Raw genomic sequence first — 8,239 nt, 5'->3', positions numbered from 1 at the left:
TCCCACTGCGCTGCCCGCTCATCGTCGTCTTCTATGTAGCAGAAATCGCATGCCTTCGTACTGACTTGAATGTAGTAAACATTCTATGTAGTTTTTAACAATTAAGGAGGCTGTACAGGATACTGCTCTTGCATTATTTACACGATTAACGCAGGTTGCACTTATCTGCGTTTGTAAATAAAGCAGTGTACACTACACCGAAAGGTTATTACGTGCCCATTTCCATGTTATCACATTGTTGCCAAAAAAACTATGCATTCCAGTACATGCTGCTTACGCAGACCCAAGTAGAATAATCATGCCCTTAACCATGGCATACAAAGCATGCAGGAACAAGCATTTGTAAACGGCCTGCAAGCCGCGCTCACCTGTCTTGTGGCGATCTCTCTTTTTCGTCGCGTCCTCCCCCTTCGACTTCTGCTTCATATTAGCCCAGCATTTCTTGAGCTGATTGGGGTCCCGTCGGGTTACCCCGTGATGGCTGTTGAAGAGCCCGGCAACTTCCTTCCAGGTGGCATTCTTTTTTGCCAGCGACGACACGTCGGTTTTTTTGCACTCCAGCACATGCTGGTATGTCTTCACCAAACCCAGTAAGATTTCTTTTTCTTCGAAAGTAAAGCGAGGCGCTGGTCTCCGCTGGGAGCAGGAGTCATCTTGCGATGATTGGAGCGACATTTTGATGCCCGTGAGGTGAACACAGCGTGCAGGAGAGACTTGCCAGTACAACACGCGAGCAACAAAGAAAAAGCATGGAAAAAACTGGCTATGGCTCAACTAGAATTGGCTCAATGTGGGGCATGTTGCCAGACTGAAGCTTCAATCAAGCGGAAGCAGCGAGTATCGTTGAAATGTAGTTTTTATAGTCAGCAATTTTCCGCAGAAGTCACACCTAGTGCCTGTTTATGACTGCTGAACGAGATGCGTTGTTTTATAGGAGCAAAATGGGTGTTATTATAACAGATTGTTCAATACTCTCATCCCCAGACGAGCAATGCGCCCTCGCTTTCAAGCACGCGCTTAACTTGACGAAGCAAGTCAGGTTGAGCATCTATGAAACACGAAACCCAACTTGGCCGTTCTGAAGCCGCCTTGGTGCTTCGACTCGACTTGCCGAAGTTGAGTCGAAGCGCGAGCCAAGTTACATTTCTGCATTCGGGGGTAAGCTTATGCTCAATCCCAGGGCGCAAACTTATACTCGCAAGGGCTACAGTTAATCCTGTCTAATGAGCTTATTACAACCCTCCTACAGAGCAACTTTGCACCTTATCAATGAGCGTAACATTGCTCTGCAAGAGCATATGGGTTCCTCTTTCAGGTGCACCTTTACGCCATGTTAGGAAAGGTAACGTAAGCGTAAGCTTACCCTCGCAGGGGCTATTGTTACTTAATGAGTTTTTTACAACGCTTCTATGGTGCAACTTTGCACCACGTCAGTGGGCATAACATTGCTCTGAAAGTGTGTGTTTTGTTCTTTTAGGTGCATCCTTACGTCTCTTTTGGACGGGTAACGTTACCGTCCAGAGGAATGTATCCCATATTACAGTGTATTGTTACAACTTCTCGAATGTAGGGCACAGGCACTTTCGCTTTGATACTAGGCATCCATTGTTATTAAAGTAAGATCGTTTTTGGGCCTGTAAAGCAAACCACTTCACTTTGTAGGTGTCGGTAATGGTGCATCTACATTAATGTATTACACACATCAAAACCAAACGCAGCATTACAATACACCTACAGAACAAAGCTGCTTGCTGAAAAGGCATGATAAGCACCTCACTGCCATCAAGTTCACAGATGTTTTTCTCTCCCACATTCCTGGTTATGTTCGTGTTAGTGCGATAAGATTGTGGCGTGCCGTGCTGCACTTCAGAGTGCAGTTTCGTACTCCAGTGATTGTACACCAGTATGCACGACAGGGTTTATTTCTTATGGAATTTAAAATGGCAGCATAACTCAGCAGTCTTCTGTCAACGTCATGATGGCATCCATTCTCCAAGCGAACCTGTGTGACAAAAAGAAATCCTTGAAACATGAGGGGCAGTACACATAATTAACGCATAAATTGTAATCATGAGATCAAAATTTAATCTGCGACAATTTGGTCTGAAGCGCGAAGGCTTATGTGCGGTGTTTTCCAAGCGAGCATGCTGTACAGGCCAAGAAATAAGTAAAAGAATGAACAACACAAGCTCTGGATACAAAATCATTGCATAATCGTTCATGGCACTGATTGAAGAACATGCATGCGCCACCAGCTAGACCAAACTAGAAGGCTCCTACATTTGGTGTGCAGTACACATATCTCACATGCAGTGGAAGTATAGAGCGCAGCTCCCACTTCTGTAAATGGCCTAGTTTTTTTTTAATTACAGCGTTCTTTCGGCGTTGATTCAAAGGGGCCCGATTTTGCAGCTGAAATCTACAAGACATAAGAAACCGTTCCGCAGTATATTTGACGCTTGTAAAATGATAAGCAGGGCGTCTTCACTCACCCCGTTGCTTTCGTGCATGCAGTGGTGCTACCATTTAGTTAGAGTCAGTTTATGACCATGGAACATTTTTTTGCAAACAAAAATGACCTGAAGTGAGCCCTTGTTCAGCTGTTGTCCAGTTATGCTTTTGGCGCTAGCTAACAAAATTGTGGCTGAATTTTTGCCGCCTGCGCGCAACAAAAGCGTATGTGCACTGAGATAGTGCGTTTCTTTCTGCAACAACTTGGAATATTATATAAGTCAGCTTCTTCAAAAGGATGTCTTCCGACCAAAAGTACTCGTTTACAGACAGCAGTCTCGCATTTTCAGAAAAAGGTTGGATTCCCCTTAATCTATTTCGGGACCGACTAACCCATCTCCCCTTTGGTGGCAAGGACAGGAAGTGATAACGAAGACTGGTAAATGTCTCGAACCCAGAGGACACACACACATTCCTCGAGCGAATGAAAACTCCGGATGGCCGCCCACTGCCTGCAGCAGAGTGTAGGCAGAAAAAGGAGGGATACCGTCCTTCGTCACAGAGCAGTGGGGAGTGGGTTGTTCCTTCTACTGGCTAGGAGTGCGCGGGGGAGGGGGAAGGAAATGAAGTTAGCGCGACGGTGTTGTTCAGTAGAAAAGTTTTAGAAAGTTTAGCGTGAGGTAGCTCACTACTTCCGGCGCACAGGAACAAAGGCCCATTCCCTTCTATTTCCTGCCTAGCCTCTACTGCAGTGCTACCGAAGGTTGACTGCATGAGTACAATTGTACTCTTGATGGCTCTCTCCAGGCCACTTTGAAGTAAACTGGCGACATCCCCGAGCTTGCTCAGAAGAGGGAACTTCACTCTTTTCGTTTCCACAAAAAATGCGAGAGTGTCGTCCGGGAACGAGACCTTTTGGTTGGAAAAAAAGCCTTGCGGAGAAGCTGACTTACACATTTCTGCAAATGGTCTATTTTGCAAGTTGTCAACCCTCGTCAGGATTAAGTGACTTGAAATAGCGATAGAAAAATGTTTGGTGAAGATTAAACAGGACCATAGCAGCATGGAGCTAATGGTCGAGTTCGGGGGAAAAAACAGGCCCTTTTTCTCCATTAAAAAGAAGAGAAAATCCTGACCGCGCCACTCTGCTGCATCTGGAAAAAAGATGCCATATGGCTTTGGGCCTCATCATAAAAAAGGTTTGTACTCCAGTTCAATCAATTTTTAAACTTCAACCACTCAGAGCAATCATCAAGGTTCTGAAAGAAAGTAGGACTCACTTTCTGAAGCTCAAAGGCCACATTAGCTGCACTCATGCTTGAGGTCGCATGCATTTGGAAGCGTACACCCGCCGCCAAGAGTTCAAGAAAGGCGACTGTGCCGAAAACAGCTAATTGCTTCGTATCCACAACTTATTGCTGAGGATATAAGGGTGCATTGCACAATTTGGACCATGACAATTAATATCTCTTCTAAGATCCACGAACTGGCGAGGGCGAAATTGAGTTGTTTTACTAAAAGTGTACATGAGCGTAATTTCCCACCGCCAACCCGCACTCTACAAAATACAAGCAGATAAACAGTCGACCGTACTTACCAGGACTGATACGGCGTCATCGCAAAGTTAGCCTGTTGGCAGGCTATCGAAACGCGTTATTCGCTCAGCGACTGCACACCACAGGTACAGAGTCGGACAGCAGATAGCATGACAAACTCTGTCCAGAGACGCTAAGTGCAAACTGCGCCCTGCAGCAGCTGCCAGTATCAGGCAGTGCCATGACAGGTCGCGCTTCCCTCCTCCTGCGGGCAGATTTTTTCTTCTCTTCTTTTTGTTCCCCGGACCGGATTCCGCGTGTCCCCCGCGTATGCTTTCTTGGTAGAGGGATTTAGCATACCGGAGACATACTACCGGCTTTAGGTACGCTTGTTGTGCACGTGCAGCGGCCCTTCCCGGCCGGGTGCTTGCTTCTCCGCATATGTAAAAAATTCCTTGGTTAACTGTCCGAACAGAAAATCGCCTGTTTTCTTGACGGCTGAATACTAAAAAAAGTGTGCGGTAGGAAATATCGCGAACGTACATATGCTCTGCGCTTCTCGTCTCTAAAATGGCAGCCACTATGAAGGTGGTGCAAGCGTGCTTTAATATAAGTTGTTTGAAATAATGCGTATAAGTTAGAAAATGAGCAAGTGCACGCACTTAAGCGGAAAAAGCCTGTTTTCGGATTCTGTTTCTGCTAATTCTTATATGTACGACCATCGCTACTATACTATTGCTAGAAAGAAAACTAAAAGTTGACACAGCTCCGTTATATATCATTCTTCAACACCTTACAGAAAATAAGTAACCGAGTACAATTGAAATGACTCCATCAGAAATGTATATGAATACCGGGGTGAATTACAGCCTCAGGAAAGTAACGTAACAATTACTGAAAACTAGGCTGTTATTCTTCCGTTACTTTCCTCCCAACATTTATAGTTCCATGACAAAAATTTACTCAGACTGCAGTGAACTGCAGCAGCTTGCTTGATGATTTGTTCTTTTAATAAACTGCACATCTCCAACCAAAAATTTTAATTTTAACCCAACGTTTCCAGGCTGACTCGGCTCCTTCATCAGGGGTGACTGAGGGCTGTAGCTATATAGTGTCTTTTAAGTATAGAGGGGAGGAGGGTGTCAAAGGAATGACAGCGGTGGTGCGAAAGGCATGGTGGAAGGAGAGAGGGCGTTAAGGCTGTTAGTCAAGTTGTCGCACTGTGGGGAGGCGGTCAATGGCGACTTTTTTTTTGTTGAGTTGTGATGACCCCCATAATGCGCAGGTCCACACGGGACGGAGAGGCAAAGAGACACCGTATGGCTCAGTTTAAACAAACAGGTATATTCAATAATTACACATGATTAGGATTATACATCAGAGGCTGGGGCGTCCGAGCTTACGTGCCGACGACTTCATGGGGGCGATGGAGTGGCTCCGGAGTTGGGCTCGAGCGGTTGCTGGCAGAAGCTGCACGCCGACGGGCTTCGGCGCTGAAGGCCCTCTTGGCGAACGATGTCGTCCTGAGCGTGCTTGCAGTAGAATTTCAATAGTCGTCCGTTTCTTCGAGGATGGTTCACAAACCCTTCCTCTAGTGTCGTTCGGCTTGGAAGATGAACAGGAGGCGAGCTTGTAGATGATGACAGCAGAGCATAATTTTACAACAGAACAAACTTTGCACTTCTTTACTCATCGGCCGGGCAGGTTAGTGCCTAAGTAGCATCACATTACATGCTAAGCATGGAGCCCCAGCTCAGACTGGACTGCATCCGTTTACATGCGCTTTTTAAGCACTTGATTAACAAAGGACTAAGGGCGGTCATTTTCAGTGGTCCGCCCAAAGCATCAATTCTCCAATCCAAAATAACATGCGAGATGGGGACCACCCCCTGGGTTGGGCTTAGCCTCGAACCCAGAGTCTGTTAACAATACAAACTAAATAAACAACAAAAACGCCACCACTCTCTCTCAAGTGAGAGTATACACAGGCTCTCTCTTCGGAGCTAATTCTCTAGCGCCTGTCTTTCCACATTCTTGGCGAGTACTGCCTGTCCGCCATGACAGGCGTCCGTCGCGGCCCTTCTGGGAAGCTGTGGGTGCCTTCCCGGCGATAGCCCACGACAAAGGGGGGGGGGGGGGGGAGGGAAAGAATGTCGTCTTCGCGGTATCGCATAGCGTCGGCTGTGGTACGGCGCGCTCTGGCCCGCTGACAGCTCCCTTGTCCTGGAATGTAACCGGAAATTGGGGAGGATAAAGCCTGTTTCCCCGGGGCGGCGGCGGGTCCGGTTTTTCTGGTCGTCACTCAAAGAGCATGGCTGGGTAATTGATGATGCCGCTGTCACGGGTCTCCGTCTACGCCGCGCCGTCGAACGTGGATCCTCGTAGCACACACGGAATGTCACAGAGTTGAAGAGCGAAGTCCCTGGGCATATACTGGGGCAGGTTTCCTTTTGTGCGGTTGATGTTGTTCGGGGTGGTTTGTATGCGCCAGGATTCCAGAAGGAGCCTTTTGTGGTAATTTGTTTCGGTTCCCAGGATGCGGGTTTCTTCGAAGTTGATTCTATGGTCGGAGTCCTCGGAATGTTCCAACCAAAAATAAAATTTTTGTTTGGAGATGTGCAGTTTATTACAAGTCTTCAAACCCAACCAGACAGACAAATCTGTCAAAATGTTTAGTTTTCAATGATTTGTTCTACGCTGTTAATTTCCGAGGGCAATTGTTTTTCGAAGCTGCGGTCAAAAACGTTCCTACGTTTACTCGCGAAGCGATTAGCGGTCGCACTGATCACTTTTAGAACACCTTGCGTCGATTTTGGGTGTAATGAGAGGTAAGCTGCGGCGCCATCATACAAGACAAGGGGGGGGGGGGGGCTACAGAGCGGTCACGTGATACCTCTCGGGAGAACTCCCATAGAAGACGGCGTTTATTGACCCGGTTGTGGTGCGGACATGATCGTTTGCGATGCTTCTCGGCAACCGGTCTGTTGTCGCTCGGTCACAAAGAAAACTGCTTGCCGTCAGGAAAGCAGTACCTTCGGCTCCAGCTTTTTTTTTGGAAAAAAAGAACTGATTACCTGTAATCAACTACAGAAAAAGTAATTGAATTGACTGGAACTTTGCCGTTTGGAAAAAAAGTAACAAATTAATCATAAAATTGCAAGAAAGTGCAGCTGATTACAAGTAATCAATTACATGTAATGCGTTACGTACAACTCTGGTACGTATCGTCATATCTTCTATACTTTAAAGCCGCCGTGGTGGCTCAGTCGTTATGGCGCTCAGCTGTTGACCCGAAAGACGCGGGTTCGATCCCGGCCGCGGCGGTCGAATTTGTGTGGATGCGAAGTTCCAGAGGCCCGTGTACTGTGCGCTGTCAGCGGACGTTAAAGATCCCCAGGTGGTCGCAATTTCCTGAGCACTTCACTACGGCATCCTTCACAGCCTGAGTCGCTTTGGGATGTTAAACCCTCATAAACCATGAACCATCCATACTTTGAAAGATCTTCCAAGCGTTATTATTAAATAACGGCCAAGACAATGCGCCAGATATCAAAATCAAGCAAATGTAAGCTTGTAGTTGTCACAGGAGAGCAAATCAAGCCAATGTACACTAAAAATACAGGTACTAGTTTACTCATATTTACGAAGCCTTAGACACACACACACATATATAATCGATAAAATGTGCATGTAGAGATGGTCCACAACATGTGGGACACAAATTTGTGCGCTGGCCTGAACGTAGTGAAATTTGCTCAGTCAAAAAGCATACTTAATAAAAAATAAGTTTCACAACGCTCTTGCAGTGTTCACACGGGTGTCAAGGATTCACGCTCACTTGCGCTCGCATTAGCAAATCAGTCGAAAAGCTTCTAATGCGGGATAACTTCAAACCCTTGAGTGTACTCCTGTGAGCAGGAAGTCAGCGCTGTGCATAGACAGCAAGGACAGCACGGTGAGGGGTTAGCGTGGCTCCCGAGCTGCGCGTCCGCTGCTCTATCCCGCCTTCGGTTAGTCATCCGCCGGGTCACTGAACGTAGACCCTGTATGTAAGAGGGGACAAGTATTCCTAGGGAGTGTTAACATTGCCTCGCGTCTGAATGATGATTCAAGAGCTTTCTGCGCTGGAGCACAATAGCGCTCGGCGTCGTACATCGGCGAGACCAGGAACTTCGCCGAAAGAATGAAGCAGCACAAAGCGGATTAAAAATCTGGAGGAGCGGACTAGCGACAAAAAACTTTTTGGACTAATT

The 8,239-nt window shown here is 46.8% G+C and overlaps 1 long non-coding RNA gene across 1 annotated transcript; it reads right to left on the bottom strand.

Annotated features, from left to right (window-relative positions):
* Positions 1-1,904: 1,904 nt before the first annotated feature.
* On the bottom strand, positions 1,905-4,399 carry LOC144122921 (uncharacterized). Its single transcript, XR_013312947.1, has 2 exons — positions 4,049-4,399; positions 1,905-2,002 (listed from the first exon to the last, which is right to left on the bottom strand). It is a non-coding gene; the product is annotated as an uncharacterized LOC144122921 (long non-coding RNA).
* Between the last annotated feature and the right edge of the window lie 3,840 nt (positions 4,400-8,239).

This window comes from Amblyomma americanum, chromosome 3 (assembly GCF_052857255.1).
Source record: "Amblyomma americanum isolate KBUSLIRL-KWMA chromosome 3, ASM5285725v1, whole genome shotgun sequence".
In the NCBI taxonomy this organism is placed as follows: domain Eukaryota; kingdom Metazoa; phylum Arthropoda; class Arachnida; order Ixodida; family Ixodidae; genus Amblyomma; species Amblyomma americanum.
Note: the sequence above shows the minus strand (reverse complement) of the source record. Positions and strands in the feature narration are given on the sequence as shown.